At 42.6% G+C, this 18,086-nt stretch overlaps 1 protein-coding gene across 2 annotated transcripts in view; it reads left to right on the top strand.

The window, feature by feature from the left end:
- The window catches only part of zmiz1a (zinc finger, MIZ-type containing 1a), a 176,944-nt gene that overhangs the window by 74,019 nt on the left and 84,839 nt on the right, over window positions 1–18,086 (top strand). Inside the window, exon 2 of one of the 2 annotated variants that reach the window (XM_061789376.1) lies at window positions 14,985–15,065. The exons of the other annotated variant lie outside the window; for it this stretch is intronic. The gene's annotated coding sequence lies outside the window, so the exon portion shown is untranslated. The remainder of the gene's footprint in view (window positions 1–14,984; window positions 15,066–18,086) is intronic. 2 annotated transcript variants of the gene reach the window in all.

Here is an 18,086-nt window from a genome sequence, read left to right as displayed (position 1 = left end):
AAGTGTACGTGCAGCAGCAGGCTGCATCTCGCCAGCCAGTGAGCGCCCATGAAGACTAAAGTATTTCAATTCTTTCAGCATTTTATACACTGCACTATGTGTATTTGGCACATGGACACATCACCAAATACCCCATCACCGCGTCATTAATTTCACCAAGCTATCAAGTATGTGCCGCTTATCAGAAGCTAAGGCTAATGCCAAAACTCAGTATGTAGTCATAGGGAAAAAATGAGATTCACATTATGCTTTGGAGTCTTAAAGTCGTAAACATTACCAATACAGTTAATCCAAATATTATGATGGTGACAGTTTGACCCTTGAGCAGATTATTTCCATTTCTATTATTTCCTATGGGAAAAATTGATTGCAAATTTAAAGAAATTTGCAGTCAACGGGATTGGTTTCAACCTAAGGGCTTCCACTGTAATCAGAATCTCACATCGGCATCGTTGCGCTGCGGCAGCTCTGTGATGTCATCCATCACTGGCACTCTGCCTGGCATCATCAATTACTCGCAGGAAAACAACATTAGAGGCCTGAATGGGACACAGAGTGGTGGCAGGCCTGACACGGTTGTGTTATACGATTACACAACCTGTTGGCCGCCCGCCTGTCAAGTGTCTGGCGGCCCTGATGAATGGCTCTAATACGCAGCCGTGCATCACAACACGCCACGCCACACACTCATTAATGGCTTCTCATAATGCCCGGGACGTTCCTCCAATGCCGCGGCTGGGGATTCACAGAGTGGTAGTGAGAGAGTTGGGGGTGGGGGAGAGGTGGTAGTTGTAGCGCTCAGGCGAGAAACGGCGTTCATGAATGCTCAGTTTCCGATGCGCCATTCAAGGCGATAAACAAAAGAAACATGATGCCTTCGTTTGAATAATTCCACAAGCGCAGTCGCGCATCACTCCGACAGACACGAGTGTATGCGGAGAGACGTAGGAATTATTGTTTCTAAAAGTGCAGCCCATATGTTGTTCTATTAAATGCATCCTTGTCCATCTGTGGCCTATTTGCATAGATTATCCAGCACGTGCGCAGCCAGCGCCATCGTCACAATGGACTGACGGAAGCTGAGCTTGATTGCTCTTTCTCGCAGTGAATTAGGAGTGCTCGCTATTCAGGACCCTCCGCGCTACTCCACAAACAGATGTGATCCTCGCTGAGACGCCATTCCCGAGAGCTGCAAATTGTTTTCGATGAGCTTATTTTCTGACAAGTGTGTGGCGAGTGATGCTTGTGTCGTCTGAGTGGAGGAATAAGCGAAGGCATTTCACAGAGCTCTCTGTTCACTCTTTTACCTCACTGTCATGCTCTACAAAATAAATCTTTAAATTGCAGTGGTACCTTGACTTACAAATTGAATTGGTTCCGTGACCGAGCTGATAACTTCATTTACTCGTATGTCAAATACATTTTCCCAGTTGACATGAACTGAAATGGCATTAATCTGTTCCACCCACCCAAAAAAACTCGAGACTAATATGTATGTCTCTGTCAGGTTGTACATACTTGCCTGAGCGTAAATGCTTTTGTTTTCTCCAATATTCCTGCAACAAGATCAAATTTGAAAATAAGTCACAGCATCGCCCCAAAGCTACGTTTCAGTTCGGTTTGCCTTGGTACAGTTCCAATGGGGCAATACATATTTAGTACTGTGTTTCCACCGCATGATGGTTATACCGTCCTTAACTACTGTACATGATGCGCTGTGGTACAGTTGACATTATCATTATGACACAAATGTCCAGTATTGTCCAGTTTTGCTTATTTCCCATTACAATTTTAGAACAACTACAGAAGCAAAACATACCGTACTAATGTGATTGATTAACTTTCGGGACCCCTTTTCAATTGAAACATAAAAAAAATTTGTGCTGCATTGAACTGGACCGAACCATTGGTCAGACATGCATAATACACGAAGAAGTGAGGGGGAAAAAATGCACACGAATAAGTGTTTTCCAACTGACTGAATCAGTAATATACATTTATGTCGTTTTTTTTACGGATTATAAAGAATATATGCCTGTGAGTATTGTTATATTGTCTATCAATGTGTTTTGTTGCACTGTTTGTGTTCAAAATCACCGTTGCGTAAAGGGGTCTAACACCACAGCGATGCTAGTTTTCTTATCCTGTCCATGGCGTTTTGCATTGCGTGTTAGCATTAAGCTAGCGGACTTTTGTAAGTTAGGTTGTTAAATACACAATGTGTACATTTCTTTGTTTAATGTTTAAACTTCTACTGGGAACGGCAATTAAAAGCTTGACACACGCACGTGGTCTCTTTGACTGTTCACTGCCACGTATGAACCCTCGTAACTCAAATGTTTGCTTTTGGGCGAGTGACGGTTCATATCTCAAAAAACTCATACGTCGGGTCAGTTGTAATTTAAGGTAACCGTTTACTTTGCCCCTCCGGTGCAGTTAAATAAGGTAATTTAAGTCTTAATCTAATTCTATTGGATGTCATTGTGCTGGTGTACCTAAAGAAGTGTCCGGTGACCATATTTTTCACGTGTCAGTAGAAAGATATGTAAAATGATTTATTCCATATCATTCACGGTTGTGTTTTCAGATGTGGTAGATCATTGAGAAGTAAATAGTGTGTGTCTAAACCTGTTGTGTATGTGCGCCTATGTGTGTGTGTGTGTGTGTTTAAGTTTTCACACAGCTCTGGTTTCTCATTCTGAAAGGTGACACCTGCAAATGTGTCTTGTAAAGTGCTGCCTGCTGTTCCTCTCCCCAATCGGAGGGGACCGTTCAAACAAAGCAATTAAAGCAGCTCAGGCTGTGTAGGAGTGTGCGCGAATCATCTCTATATAATTTATATATATTTCAGATATATATATTTTAAAGCTAGCCCTCTTTTAAATAGAGATGTAATAAGATCTTGCATACTGGTGGTGAATCGCGCCAGTCACAAAGTTAGCAGTTTTGCCATTTTCAAGTCTCTTTAAATATAGAGGTCAGAGTTCACTGACAACCTGTTGACGCAGAGCAGATTTATGCAGTGCACACTGGCTCTCCACAGCAAACACACGGTCGCACACACACACACACACACACACACACACACACACTACTCTGCGGCTAAGCACCGCGTAGCAGCGGTTTCCTTTCCGCCGCTGATCTTCCAAGCTTCAGATACTGGAGCCCCAGTTATTCTCCCTGACCCTCCTAATTGAGAACGGCTGTGGCTGCCGAGACCGAGAGAGCGCTAAGCAGACAGAGCCCGAGCCCGGGAAAGAGAGAGTGAGCAAGAGAGCAGATTCTCGCGTGAGAAGAAAGAAAGTGGCAACAAAAGAGCGGACAAATGAAAGCAGCAAGGAGCTAAGCCTGCGTAAGGCCAGCACTGGTCAAGTGGGGGGATGGCTGCATGCTCAACAGTTGGCCTCCATCCCAATTTGTCGTGATTCATACTTCGACATACACACTACTCACTGGCCAGCAGCCAAACACAGACAAGCACAATAGCTTGAATGTAGATTTGGCTCCACTGTATGTAATCCGCTGCACGGTACCGACTGTGCTTGACTCAGCTCTACTCGCTAATATTTTGCTGTTTCAAAAGGTACTATTTCTAGTACCTGGTCAGGCATGGTTCCAAGTGATACGTGAGCTTCCCCTGTTGCTGTGCCTTAACTGCAGTATTATACTTCAGAGGCTCCACTTTGCTGCAGCTTTTCATTTTATTACTACCCTCAGTGTCCTATTGAATGAAGTTTTTCTCCTGAACACATGGGATACGGCATATATAGCTTGAAATGGCAAGACTAAACACACATAGCTAACCCACTGGCTAACCTCAGTTGTGGATTTTGAAATCAAAATACTCCACAGTCTCTACTTTGCTGCAGTGGTCCATTTTCTTGCTGCCCTAAGTCTCCTTTCGCATAAAGTGTTTTTCCTGAACGCATGTCAGATTCAGACAGAAATGAAAACAGCCAACGTGCATGCTAATGTTAGTTGGTCCCATTGCTTTGTCTTAGCTGTGGATGCTTCTGTATTACGTTCCGCAGTCTCCTCTTTGCTGCCGCGGTCTGCTTTCTTTCTGTCTCCGCTCTAATAAAATTGGTGTCCATATCGCTCCTTGAATTAAAAGTATTCATATACACCTACGGGAAGTGAAATTTGAAATAAAAAAAAAAGTCTAGTTTTGTATCTATAACTTTGTACTTATTGCTAATATTTTAGTTTTGGTAGTTTCAATTTGTACTACTGGAAATACTCTCAACTAGATTTTTTGGTGTTTGATGGGGTTAAGGTCAAGTTCTTCCCCATTAAACTTATCCAGGCATGCCTTTACAGAACAAAAATGGGCCTTTCCCAAACTATTCCCTCAAAGTTGTCTCGAAAATATATAGACACGAGGAAGAATTTTTACTCAGCGGCGAAAGCTACAGGCCCAAAACCACCTTCATCCATAGTGCGTAGCGCATAAAAGGGAAGCTTTGGAATGAGAGTGGCAAGTTCAGTGACAGCTGCGTGCACGTGGTGGATGTGGACGACCGACTGTCAGAGCAGATATTTCTGTTTAGTGCCGCCTGCCAGAGACACTCCTCATGTCATCGCTGGGTGCCTGCTGTCACTGGCTAAAACGAAGAGCGGCAGTGTGTGTTTGCGCGTGTGTTTGTGTATGACCGCGTGTGTGCGTGTGCGTGAGTGACAGTGACAGTGACGGAGAAAAACTCAAGCAGCTGTCTTGAACGCAGCTCTGCACTGTTGGTTTCATCATCCCAATCCACTGTAGTCAGATACTGTTTGGTCGCCTTTACAATGTTGAAAGAGCTTATTTGATATAAAACATGATATAACCTTCAATAGCGTCTTTGTCAAACTCTTACTGTTGTCATATTTGTTTAGTGTCCACTGCACTGAATGACTCCTAATAAATCAAATGTCTTTTCATTTTCCATACTTCCTTAAATAGTGGCCGCCCCTCTCCAATTAGTGGCCAGGGTGTCATCCACTTAAGACAAATAAATGCCTCCCTCAATTATCCCATTAAGAAAAGAAAAAATATAGGTAGTAGCTGTCTTACTTCATTGAAGCTATTGTTTACTCACAGACAATAAATACTTGACTTCTGAGCCAGTTTGAGCTCCATTGCTAACAAAATCAGCAGCACCAAAACAGGTGAACAGTAGTGGAGACTTACTGCGTGTTGTAAATGAATTCCATTTATAGTTAAATTTATTATTTATTATTATTTAATTCATTCATTCATTCATCTTCCGTTCCGCTTATCCTCACTAGGCGTGCTGGCGCCTATCCCAGCTAACTTTGGGCGAGAGGCGGGTACACCCTGAACTGGTTGCCAGCCAATCACAGAGCACACATAAACAAACAACCATTCACACCTATCTGCAAATTAGAGTCCTCAATTAACCCACCCTGCATGGTTTTGGGATGTGGGAGTACCTGGAGAAAACCCACGCAGGCACGGGGAGAACATGCAAACTCCACACAGGCGAGGCCGGGATTTGAACCCCAGTCCTCACACGGGCTAACAATCAGCATCTTTGTGGTGGTGTTGTTACCCTTTAAGTAAAGGATATCTGAACACAAACGGTATGTGTACATGTGGAGCAACACGTAGACAGATAGTATAACTACTACTACTCACAGGCATATATTCTTTATCCTCTGTGAAGAACGAATAATAATCCTGCCATGCTGAGAAGACGAGAGAGGAGCTGAGCCTCGAGTATAGTCTAGCTGTTTGACAACACATGACAAAATATTTTTTATTTTGTTAGGAGGTTGGACCGTATAAATGGCATTTCCAGTCATTTTAATAGGAAAAAGATTATTTGAGATTCAAATCTTTTTTCACGTTCACACATTGTAATATACCATATATGCTATATATTGTTGAATATTATTCCAACAATGCTTTGTACAAATAAAGATACTGTAGACTCCTCCACCCATGTGGAGTTGAGTAAATGAACGCCCCCAACCACTGTATGTGGTAATTATTTTTACCTACTAAACCATTACCAGTTTTTACTATGGTTCTTCTTATATGGATTACAAGACAGACTTTAAGCCAGTAATATATAAGTCTAATATAAGGCAGAATTTGGAGTAATATTAAACGATTCAGTGGTAGGCGGATGAGTCTGTCGGTTGTATGTAGGAGGAGGTACAAATGACATGAAATCCATCCATCCATCCATCCATTTTCTGAGCCGCTTCTCCTCACTCGGGTCGCAGGCGTGCTGGAGCCTATCCCAGCTATCATCGAGCAGGAGCCGGGGTACACCCTGAACTGGTTGCCAGCCGATCAGAAAGCTGACATGCTGGGTTTAATATTTAAATTACTTTATCATCTTGCAATGTTCCAATTAGCTGGGTAGTTCATTTATTATGAGTCATAAAATGAGTCAAAGATTAGCACAGCTGTACTTGGAACAATCTGTCCAAATGTTAGTGTCTCTTTTGCATTCGCATTAATACATTTTTGCTTTAAGTGTCTGCCTGCCATTGACTATTTGATTGCAATCATCTGTTTCTGGAGTGCCGTCGCCTAAATCACAAACATGTGCTTGTGGCCAAGTGAGATGGTCACAGTGTGAGGTAATGGAATGTTTAAAAAGAGTAAGAGCATGCGTGAGGAGCAGATCCTGGAATCCAAAGAGCTGAAGACATTGGCTCTTGAAGAATTATCCTTCATTGAAAATCAAAATCAGTCAGAAGCCCCTTTTGCACTTGGTTTAAAAGGCATATCCCGGCATATGCCACGTAGTTCCGCTCTGTCGCTGTTCTGTACAAACGGTACCGACACGGAATGGAGGGGATGATATCGACCCGGCGGATTTCCGCCGATGTAGCAAGTATCAGCACTGTATTGCCGGAACGATGGTACAAGGGTGTAAAGTTTAACACCTGACACTCACTCTTCTGTGTTGCTGTGCTGCAACCCGTTTAGGCAGCAAATTAGCCAATTCCAAGGATACAAAGGTTGAAGATACGTGGTTTCAGGATATTACGATATTGACAACAATCTATTTTGGCAGCAAACTAGTTAATGACAAAGATACCTAAGTTTGAAATATGTTGTCTGAATTCTACACCAACTCATTTAGGCAGCAAACTAGCCAATTCCAACAATAACCCAAGGTGTACATACATTATGTGGTCGGTGGATATTCTGATTTTGGCAGCTAACTAACAAGGCCAAAGATACCCAGGTTGTGGATATTCGATGGGTGGACAGTCTGATATTTGCGACCCATTTAGGCAGCAAACTAACCAATGCCAAGGATACTGAACGTGAAGATAGGGGGTTGGTGGATATTACAATTTCTGCAGAAAACCGTTGAGGGTGCAAACTAACCAATGCCAACCCAAAGATACCCAAGTTGTAGATATTCCCATGTGTAAAGCAACTCATTTAGGCAGCAAACTAGCCAATGCTGAACATACCCAGCTTGTAGACATGGGCTTGGTGGATATTCTAATTTCTACTGCCACCCGTTTAGGCAGCAAACTAGACAATTGACATCGTTCTTAGTCGATAAATCATGCCCATTCATGCAAGGGACCTCAACAATCAAGAAATAAGATGTCTTGCAAAATACTTTTGCAAATAATTGCCTGGTATGCGTCCAACCCACAATGAATCATTTAATGCGCAAATTCACTTTACCTTCCATGACATGGAAGGTAAACACACACACACACACACACACACACACACACACACACTCACACTCATGGTGACCTGGAGTGTGTTTCCCAGAGACCTGAAAGTTTGTAACTGTAGTGGCGTGCACTGTAACACTGTAATTTAGCGGCAACCATGGCAACATTAGTCCAACTTTAGATTGTGAGCTGCCAGCGTTGGTTTCCCCTGACAGCCTTGTAACCACACACCCGTGTTTATGTTCTTTGGGTTAACACGGTTATCTCTGTACGTAACCTGAGCACTCCGCCTACACGGCCACTTGGCATACGGATCTGTGTGTGTGCGTGCGTGTGTGTGTGTGTGTGTGATCTTGCAGCTGCAGGACCTGTCTCTCTCGCTCTCTCTCTCTCTCTCTCTCTCTCTCTCTCTCTCTCTCTCTCTCTCTCTCTCTCACTCTCTCTTTCCCTCTCTCTCTCTCTCTTTCTCTCTCCCCCTCTCCCTCTCTCTTCAGAATGAGCTGCAGGGACTTGCCAGTATTTTCATTCCCTCTGGAGGCATTTCCGCACACTAACAAAGCCCGGCCCGTGCGATGAAACGTAGAGGAAGCAGCCTTTGTGAAGGAAGGAAGGTTTTTTTTTTTTTTTTTTCCCCCTATTATTTCATTTATTTATTTTTTTGATGCGTGTGTGTAATGTTTGCACCGCTGACCCCGGCCAACAGTTTGTTACATGCAAATTTACTTTAGAGCTCAAGTCAAGTTCGCTCCGGGCTTTTGTTTGCTCTGTAACACGAGGACAAGCCTCCTCTGTATGCCATTCACAAGACAAAGTTGCCTTCTGTTTGCCTCTAATTAATGGCTGTAGTACTTAGCTTGTTGCTTACCTTTTTCTTCATCCTCTTACACACACACACACACATATATATATATATATATATATATATGTATATATTTTATTTTATTTAATTTTTTTTAAACACGCCTTGTTAACCACTGACCCTTCATAGTTGCACTTCCTTGTGTGGTGCTTGCCAGAAGGAAATGTGCTCAGCAAGCCCAGGTTGCAATTCTCCAGAGGGTCTAGCTCTGGTAAAGGGATTGAATTGAACCAATAACAGTACAAAACTATTTAACGTTTTTACAACACTGTCGAACTACAGCCGTAAAAGTTGAACTCTTTATCCTCACGTCTGTGATAAATAAATGGTACGTCGCAATCGAATCCATGTTATGTTTATTTAAGGGCACATTTTAACTTTTCTCCTCACCAAGTGCCAGCCTGAACGTTTCGTCGGTTTTGCAAAGAACAATGTTGCGTGAGGCCTCGGCGCAGCGACAAAAAGTGTTTTTAAAGCGGGACAACGGCACAATTTGGCAACCGTTAGAGCCACCGAGGCCTGTCTACAGCCAAGGCCCAGTGACACACGCTCCTGCCCATAAACAGGGATTTGGCCTTCTGGAGAAAATAACCTTGATAATTACTGAGTGCGAATAGACCTGCCCACTGCAGGAGGGAGGGAGAGAGGGAGACATAACCATTGGTGCATTCCTCCATGCTGAGTCATGCTGGTGCCGAGTTTCCCTTCGGTGCGCTCGGGTGCAAAGGGCTGCCGGCGCCACGCTCGTCACCGAGGACATTTAGGAGGCTAACGAGAGCGCGGAACTCCACCAAGGCTTTGTCACCTGTGTAATCAATCAGGATCCAAGGCAATGCAATATAAAAGATGCGACACAAGTACAGGGGTCCTCGGTTTACAACAGCACACTCAATTACTGTTTCGTGTTGTAGGTTCTGTTTTTCATTGGATTGTTTTGTTTTTGTGGCCTAGAAGTGTTTTCATGCAAATACTTACTGTAATGATAAATTAAATTAAAGCTGGAATCCACAAACAAAAACATAGTTTCACCCAAGCCAATACTAGAGGAGATGACAAAATGCTGATGAAGCCTCTCGTTCCTCTAACATCTTGCTCTATTCTTCAATAGTTAATTTTTTTATATTCAGTGAATGCCTAATTCATTTCACGCGCAGGCCCAGTTGGTGGTGCACGGAAAATGAGGAGCTTTCTGATCAACTGCTGCGAAATGACGGCACAGAAATGAAGCATTTTGCCAAGCAATGGGCAGAGCGTAGTAAAACGCTCACTACGAATTAACAAGGTAGGAAACAAAATAAAATCGATAATTTCTTTCTATAAATCTCAGCAACTGTTTGTTTTCAAACGATCACTTCTACAACATTCCTCGGAAAGCTCAATGTCCCATCACTGGTGAGCTATTTTTAGATCAGGCCCTGGGGCTACTCATTTAATTGAATAACAATTAACACAAAATTATCTTAAAAGTAATGTTTACTTTTTGCTCTTTTTTTTTGAACATTTCCTTTAATTCTTTATTTTTAGAATTTTGTAGGTCATACAGTATTTGTCTTTGGAGGTGGAATGGAAGCAAAAGTAGCCTGTCCCACTCTCTCTCTTCACACCACAAGATCTGTTTTTCTTCATTCTTGGTTTGAACTGGCATGAGTACAGCAGTCGGGCCAGAACGTCTGTGCTCGGCCCAGTGCCTGTCTTTCTGTTTGCCTGTCATTTCACCAGAACTTGTTGAACTTTCTATGGAGGTCGTTCATTCTTGCCAGACGTGAATCAAACAGCCGTCACCACCGGGCAGTTGCTGCTGCTTTGCTTCGAACTTTAACTTTGTTTGGGTGAGCGCGCTCGCCCCCTCCAGAGTTTGCACAGTGTTTGAGATCTTTTAGACAAACATTCGTGCTGGTTATGTCTGTAGTGCTTTGGCCCTGCACACATCCACTGTAATACTGTATTTCCCGAATCCTTTAATTCAAGTTAATAATTCTGCGTGGAATTGATTGTCAATTAATTGTGTCTTGACGCAATCGAGGTAACATAGAGTGCACTACTTTGGTGCAACTCGCAGCGGTAATGCTGATTCAGTTTCAACTGATTTGCTGTCGAAAGAAGTAACAACGGGGAAGACATGGGAGTTCCACCCAAGCAGACCTCCAATATCATATCAATGAGTGATAATAAAACAGCAAAAAGCCATAGAAAACAAAATCGGACACTCTTCAAACTCACTGCTCTACTCTGTTATTGGTTAAACCCACATTACGTGGTTTATGGACGCCATGTTATCAACCTGGGCTCTAAATCCTGGCGTTGACTCGCACTCGCCTTGGTCAGTTTTGGGCAATTTTCTTTCTTTTCTTTTTTTTTTTTTTTTTTTATATATAAATGGTTTGTATGTCTGGCTGTTCAAACTGGATGGCATTATGGCGCCCACCCATGTCACTGTCCAGACTTTTTTTAATTTTCTTTTTCTAAAAAAGGTTATTTTATTTATTTATTTTGCCTTAATGGAGTCTTACAATGTGACAAATGACCCAGTACCTCACTGTCCTGTCCTCTTCTCGGTCCCTCTGTGACACACACCGTGAGGACACGCATGACAGCCATGACTCCATCCCGACTCCATCCTCATCCCCTCTCTCCTCTCATTTTGTATTCTTCCTCACCCCTCTGCACTCCTAACATCTTCCCACTATGATTAGCAATCGTGTTTTGTTTTGTTTCTTTCTTTCTGTGCATCTTCTGTAATGTCTGGAACCTCCCGTGTCCTTGGAAAGACGCCTAATAGGCTCCGACACACACCGCTGTCTCTACGCTCCGTAGGCCTATTCTCCAGCGTCAGCCAGCACACACTCGACTAAACAAAGACTACCCGCCAAACGCACATACACACACACGCATGCAACGCCATCCTAGCGTGGTAATAGACCCGCGCACCAGCCCGCCGAGGACGACGTCGACGCAAGCTTGCTAGCGCTGACCTTCCGCGTGCCAATCACAACAAATCCTCTCCCGCCGTTTGAATACAGCGAGGAAAGAAAACGGGGTGCAAATTGAAATTAGAAATCCCCCCCGTGGTGTGAGACAAGATGAGTCTTGGAATAAATTATTTAGACGGCAGCCTCTCATTTTCCTGCACGATTCTCGTCTTCTGCTACGTTTAATGGCATCTGTGATGAGGCCCAGTGGAGATGAATCCCCACGTAACACGCGTGTGTTTGTATGTGTGGCCCGCTCACCTCACTTCTCATGCATCCCGTTGTGTCGCGTGATGCTGAAACAAAAATGCGACAGGGAATTAGTTTCTTCTTTTTCTTCCTGGGTTGTAAATAAACAACTAAGCCAATCAATGCCTCTCATTTGTTGCCTCTCTGATGGTATCTGCAGAGGCTCTGCCAAGGTGCCAAAAGCTCTCGGCATCCATGGTTTCTTCGCCGTCAGAGTACGCACAGCGCGCCACGCCAGCCTCATGTTTCATTAGCGGGGATCAGTAAACAGCCACCTGTTTTTTTTACCTCATTTACATTAAAGTAAACCCACGCTATTCACGTAGGGATTGGGGCCGACCTCGGATGCGAATAGCAGAAAAATGTAAGTAATTGACGCCCCCCCCCTAAAAAAAATGTGTGTTTTCTTTCTGGTTATTTGTCTATACCTGCACTGGCGAGCAGTCCAGGGTGTACAGTACCCTGCCTGATGACCCAAAGTCAGCTGGGATAGAGCCCTAGACTTAGAGAAAATGGATGGATGTATATACACAGCAGCAGTGGCAAAAAATGAGCAGGTGTGACTGCTAAGGAAATGCCAGCAGCGGATTTTGTGTGTGTGTGTGTGAGAGAGAGAGAGAGAGAGTGTGCGTGCGTGCGGGCCTGTGTGTGTAAGCATCTAGTGTTGTTTGCATTGTAATTATTGCAAAGTGTGTTCACTTGATGAGAGGCATTGGAGGTTGCTTTCCTTGGTAAATAATTGATTCATAATTAATTTTTACAAGATTTCCAACCGTCCGTGCTTGGAAAAATTGCTTTCCAGCTGGAATACTTAAATTTTAATGTTACGTTTTCAAGGTTAGAAAGGTCTATCTTGATGCAATGCTGAACAAATGTAAGGTTTATGCCACAGTTGCTCTAAATTAACAGTATTTTTAATGACCAAAATATTTTTGAATTCTTCTGTAATGATTAACACACCAGTACAGAGAAAGTCTGATGATATTTTTGATACTAAAATCTAATTATTGTTCATAAATTTTCAAAAGTTTTACAAAAACTTTTTGGTTGCTTACTTTGTTTGAATGTTATGCTTGATTCATTTCTACTTCAGATTTGGTTATGCTGTAAATTAATTCTGTTTGAAATTCCCCATTCCTCTTCAAAATTGTAAAATGTCAAGTGCCACGTGAAACTACTTAATGATGCTGGAAGCTCTTTTCATGTTTTTATGACAGGGGGTCTAATACTTTTTTGAACTTCCATATGTAATGTTTATATATACTCTATATATCACTTGAAATTTTGCTCTGTACAAAGGCAGGCCTAGTTGCACAAATGTGACACATTTTAATATATAGCTGTTTACCTTTAGAATTTGTTCTTGGTTTGCTGTTATGAAAAAGTTCATGCAACAATGTAGGTTTCCTCGGTTTACGACATTTTGAGGTTCAGCACAACACTCAATGAATGGAGAGAACATGCAAACTCCACAAAGGAAGGCCCTGACTGAGATTCGAACCCAGAACGTCAAAACTGTGATGACGACATGCTAATCACTAGTCCACTGTGCGGCCCTCATTTGTTACATCCGTTGAAAATAATCAGAAATCTTAATGTGTCAGAAAAACCACCTCGTCTAAAATGGATGTTGATCATGTCCAGTGAGTGGTAAATTAATACATTTGCCACCTACAGTAGATATAAAAAGTCTACACACCCCTGTTTACATACCTGTGGAGGAGAGGTGGCTGTGGAGTTTTTGACCAGATTGTTCAACCGAAGGCGGAACAGTGCACGACTAGTTAGCACATCTGCCTCACAGTTCTGAGGCCCGGGGTTCAAATCCCGGCCCCGCCTGTGTTGAGTTTGCATGTTCTCCCCGTACTTTCGTGGGGTTTCTCCGGGTACTAGCTGGGATAGGCTCCAGCATACCCGCGACCCTAGTGAGGCTAAGCGGTGTAGATAATGGATGGATGGATGTTCAACAGAATTCCAGAGGGTGAGAGGATGCCTGAGGACTGGAGGAAAAGTCAGCTTGTGCCCATTTCTAAGAACAACGGCCATTTGCAGAGTTGGGGGAGTGACCAAAAATAACAGCAAAAAACAAACAAACACCAAAACAACATTCAACATTCTTCATATTTCTGGGTCATAGGGTAAGGTGGCAAGATGAGAGACTTATCTTATAAAAAAAAAAAATATATATATATATATATATATATATAAAAGGCATGTGGGAAAATGTGTTTTGGTCCATTGAAAGCAAAAGATGAAAACGTTTTGAAACAATTTATCCTGCTCTCATGTTTTGTTAGAACACAAAAACTTGGCATTTGAACAGGATGTTTAGGCTTTTTATATTCACTGTACACTTACAGTCGTCTTCTTTAGACAGAAGACTAGTTGAGAGTGAATCATGGGTCTTTGTACAACCGTGCCTGCACATTCCTACAGAACGAGTGATAATTTCCCAAAAGTAATTGTCACTGCTTACTGTATTATTGTCCGTAATTAGCTGCTTTATCTTGCAGTAACAATAATGGGCCAAGCACAAACAGGAGCATAGTCTTAGTGATGGTTCAGTGGCAAACAGTAAGTGTGTAAACACGGGGAACACACCTAAATGCCAACACAATTGCACAAAAAGGGTTCCTAATGAGCGCTTGACTGTCTCTCTGTGCTTAAGTGCCCTGTCTATATCCCATACACGAGTGTGAAATTACAGTATCAGATCATATTTACTTAATTAAAAGGCATATGACTAATTAAATTGGACTCAAGCATTAGTTGAGGGGGGTGAATAAAGCACGGAGGCGTATTTAGCTCTTAAGTGTAATTAAATGTGGGGCAAACTGTAGCCTGTGAAGATACAGTATTTAAGTCGTCCTCGCGGACTGTACAGACTGACGAGATATTAACAATAAAGACAGAAGAAGTTGTTCCATTCATCGAGTAGAAATGATGAAAGCCTGCAGACTTAACTGACAGCTGCTTTGGCAATTCGACGGCACCAGAAAAAAAAAAAAAAACCCCAAAAACTGCGTTTGTCGTTTCAAGTGTTTTAAGTGTGATATTTGTCAGGGATTAGATGTGCACGTTGTCAGGCCTTGTTACGCGCCTCCAATCTGTCAGAGGCGCGACAGGGGCGCTTTATTACATCTCGATAAACGACGCCACCTCCAGTCTTGTTTGCCTATCACTGAAAAGCACATTGTGTTTTGTCTCACGCCTTGATGCGCCGTCTCTCTTTTCACTTTGTCTAGTTTCAGAAGTGGGCCTGTGATCGATGAGGATTAAGGCACAGATTTTGTCAAAGTGAAACACAGGAACGCCCTCCTCCACTGGTAAGCATCTTGATTTCACACCTACAGTATGTTTGGGCGCCGGGAAATGGAGAGCTGGAGTTTTGCCAGCGAGAAAAAGACCTGCGCACTCATGTATGTTGTCCTTGGATTGAAGAACTCAGACAGTAGTAGTGTCTGCTTGCTTGTAAAGAGTGCGAAAAGTGCTTATTGAATGGAAAGAAATTGATTTCAAAATACCATGGTAGATTTTTTTTGTTTGTTTTTTGTTTTTTTAACACACTTTGATGTTACCTTAGCCTGTTGCTTTGCCTTAGCTCAGTAAACTGCAGTATAATTTCCCACAGTATCCACTTTGCTGCAGCAGCCCTCGGTCTCCTGTCACATTAGATTTGTCTCCTTAACACATAGAACATGTACATGATATACAGTATACTATAGCTTAGCCTTATCTGTGGAAGCTGCAGTATTATACTCCACAGTCTCTTTTTAGTCTCCTTACTGCACGGAACATACAAATGACATACTGTATACTGCTAGAAATGAATACACGTGTTGCTGTGCGTTTGGTCAGTGTGGAGCAGTATTTTTCTCCAGAGTCTCCAATTTTCTTGCTGCCCTCAGTCTTTTCTCATATAAAATGTGTCTCTTTACCTCACGGAACATACATGCATACAGTATTTTTCTAGAAATGACAGCAATAACGCACATACCTACGCACATGACATAAACTACTACAAATGACAAAAACAACCAACCAACTTAATGTTGCTTTAACTCATTGCTGTGGAAGCTGCAGTCTTATACTCCACAGTCTCCACTTTTTTTGCCCCGCCCCTTTCACCACTCACATAAAATGAGTCTCCTTACTGCGCAGAACATATGGGTAACATACCCTACCTGTATACTGCAAGGAATGACAACGCAAGCACACGCTTGTCATCCTGCTGTACCTTCATCCTGGAAGATGCAGTATTCCAGTATACTCCACAGTCTCTACTTTGCTGCAGCCGTCCTGATTCTCCTCTGGCATAAAATGTCTGCTTGCCTCATGGATCATAGCCTATACGATAAATGTCATATACTGCTAGAAAGGACAAAAATAAACTCACATGCTAATAATGTTAGTTCGTCTTGCTTCAGTCTGTGAATATTATTATACTCCACAGTCTCCGCTTTATTGCATTGTGCGCTTCGTTGCTCCTTGCTGATAAGTAAATATAGATGACCTTCCCTTGTTGTTGATTAGCGTTCCACCTGATGCGTTCGATGCAGTGTGGTTTTTGCAGTTTCCCACAAAAGTGGAAAACAGACTTACCCAAACCGGTACTGTGTAGTGCAAAACGACATAAAAGTACACACCCAAGACCAAAATTGAGACTTTTTGTCCCACTCCCTTATTTTGGGCCGCTGTGGAAAAATGTTGACAGAGTAATTTGTGTTTGTGCACAACAACATCAAAAACGCTGCAAGGTGAATACATTTTGGTGGCATCTGCACATTGTGCAATATGCTAATGAGCTAAGCTGCAAAAGCCAGATTGCCAGGAGTGAGATGCGGGGTGAGGATGAGGAGAGGAGGGAGAGGCAGAGTGGAAAAAGGGAGAAAAACAGACGGAGGCCACCGTAAATTATGGATGCAACCTGCGATTTCCAAGAGGAAAAAGAAAGGCGCGTTGAAACCTCAAGTCATGCATATCAGATTACGCATCTACTACATTTTCTTATCATGGTCTATGAGCAATCATGGATTGCAATCTAGCTTGTGTGTGTGTGTGTGTGTGTGATGGACGGAAAAAGAGGAAGCACTTACACATTCATCCATGTCAAGTTGCGTGTGGCTGTGCACTCAAGCGTTCCCTCAAGCCAATATGACGTGTGTCCAAAGCCTTGTTGGCATTTTTCTGCACTGTTGTGTTGCATTGTGTTTCATTGCATGCACAAGTTTTCGCAGTCACGTGGCACTACACATTCCATTATAGCATGGCTCGTGCGGACAATACTTGACGCCCCGTGATGTTCACATCGCACAGATTACATTGAAGACACTCAGGATGCTGATATTTGCGTCCTTTAAAATAAGCAGTGCATTTAAAACCCGGTTTTCACCAATCAGTACAGTTCAGTTCAAGAGAGTATGGTATGTATTTTAGTGTTTCCAATGTCGAAAGTTGACAAGTGTATATAAAGCCCCATTACCACCAAGCAGTGCAGTTAGGCAAGGTACCCATTTTTCAGTTTCCATTGTAAAAGGTACAAAATGCCCAAATCTCAAACTCTCACCCACATATTGGCATTGCGTGCATCTTAAATACACTTTTGACAGTGGGAAACATTGTCAAAAGTGTATCTAGTGTAAATCCCAGTTATCACGAAGGGTGTCCCAATTCAATCTTTGAGATCAGAAACCAGCAAAAAAAACAAGTATCGGATGGGCTCGGACTGGATCTAAAATCTCCGATATTACCACTCTTATACAAGCAGTCCATTCCATGCGGCGGTCCAGCACTTCAATCCAGCAGCACCTGGACAGCATGCAGAGCCCATGTAATCGCAACAACAGGTTGGTAAGTATCCTATGCTAACATAGTAGCAAGGAGTAAGACTGTATGTTGTTTGCTTAAAGTCGTTTTTTACAGTTCACTGTAAAACTAAACACACATAACAAAGGAATTATACTTATTGAATGTTCAAATACATCACAGCCTTCGTTTCTTCGAGCTCAAAGCTAACACACAATGAATGAAAAACACCATTGACGAGGTGACGCAAATTAGCATTGAACTCCCGGCACTTATATCTCTCAAAAGAATGAATGTTGGTACACAAACCCTGGATAAACACATACAAACAGGCAATATAACAATACTCTCAGGGATATCTTCTTCGAACTCTCAGAAAAACGAGTTATATGAACAATATTCGATCGTGACTTCATGTACTTTCTTTGTCATTGCTAGTATGTCTCTCATTGTGTGCGCCACACCCTCAGAGGCCAAGAAAGTGTGTATTGTAGCACATGTGAAGAAAGAAAATGCTGTTCCCCCCCCATATGCTGACAATG

This window comes from Phyllopteryx taeniolatus, chromosome 11, assembly GCF_024500385.1.
Source record: "Phyllopteryx taeniolatus isolate TA_2022b chromosome 11, UOR_Ptae_1.2, whole genome shotgun sequence".
In the NCBI taxonomy this organism is placed as follows: domain Eukaryota; kingdom Metazoa; phylum Chordata; class Actinopteri; order Syngnathiformes; family Syngnathidae; genus Phyllopteryx; species Phyllopteryx taeniolatus.
The sequence above is the reverse complement of the archived record's forward strand: the minus strand, read 5'-3'. Positions and strand labels throughout refer to the sequence as shown.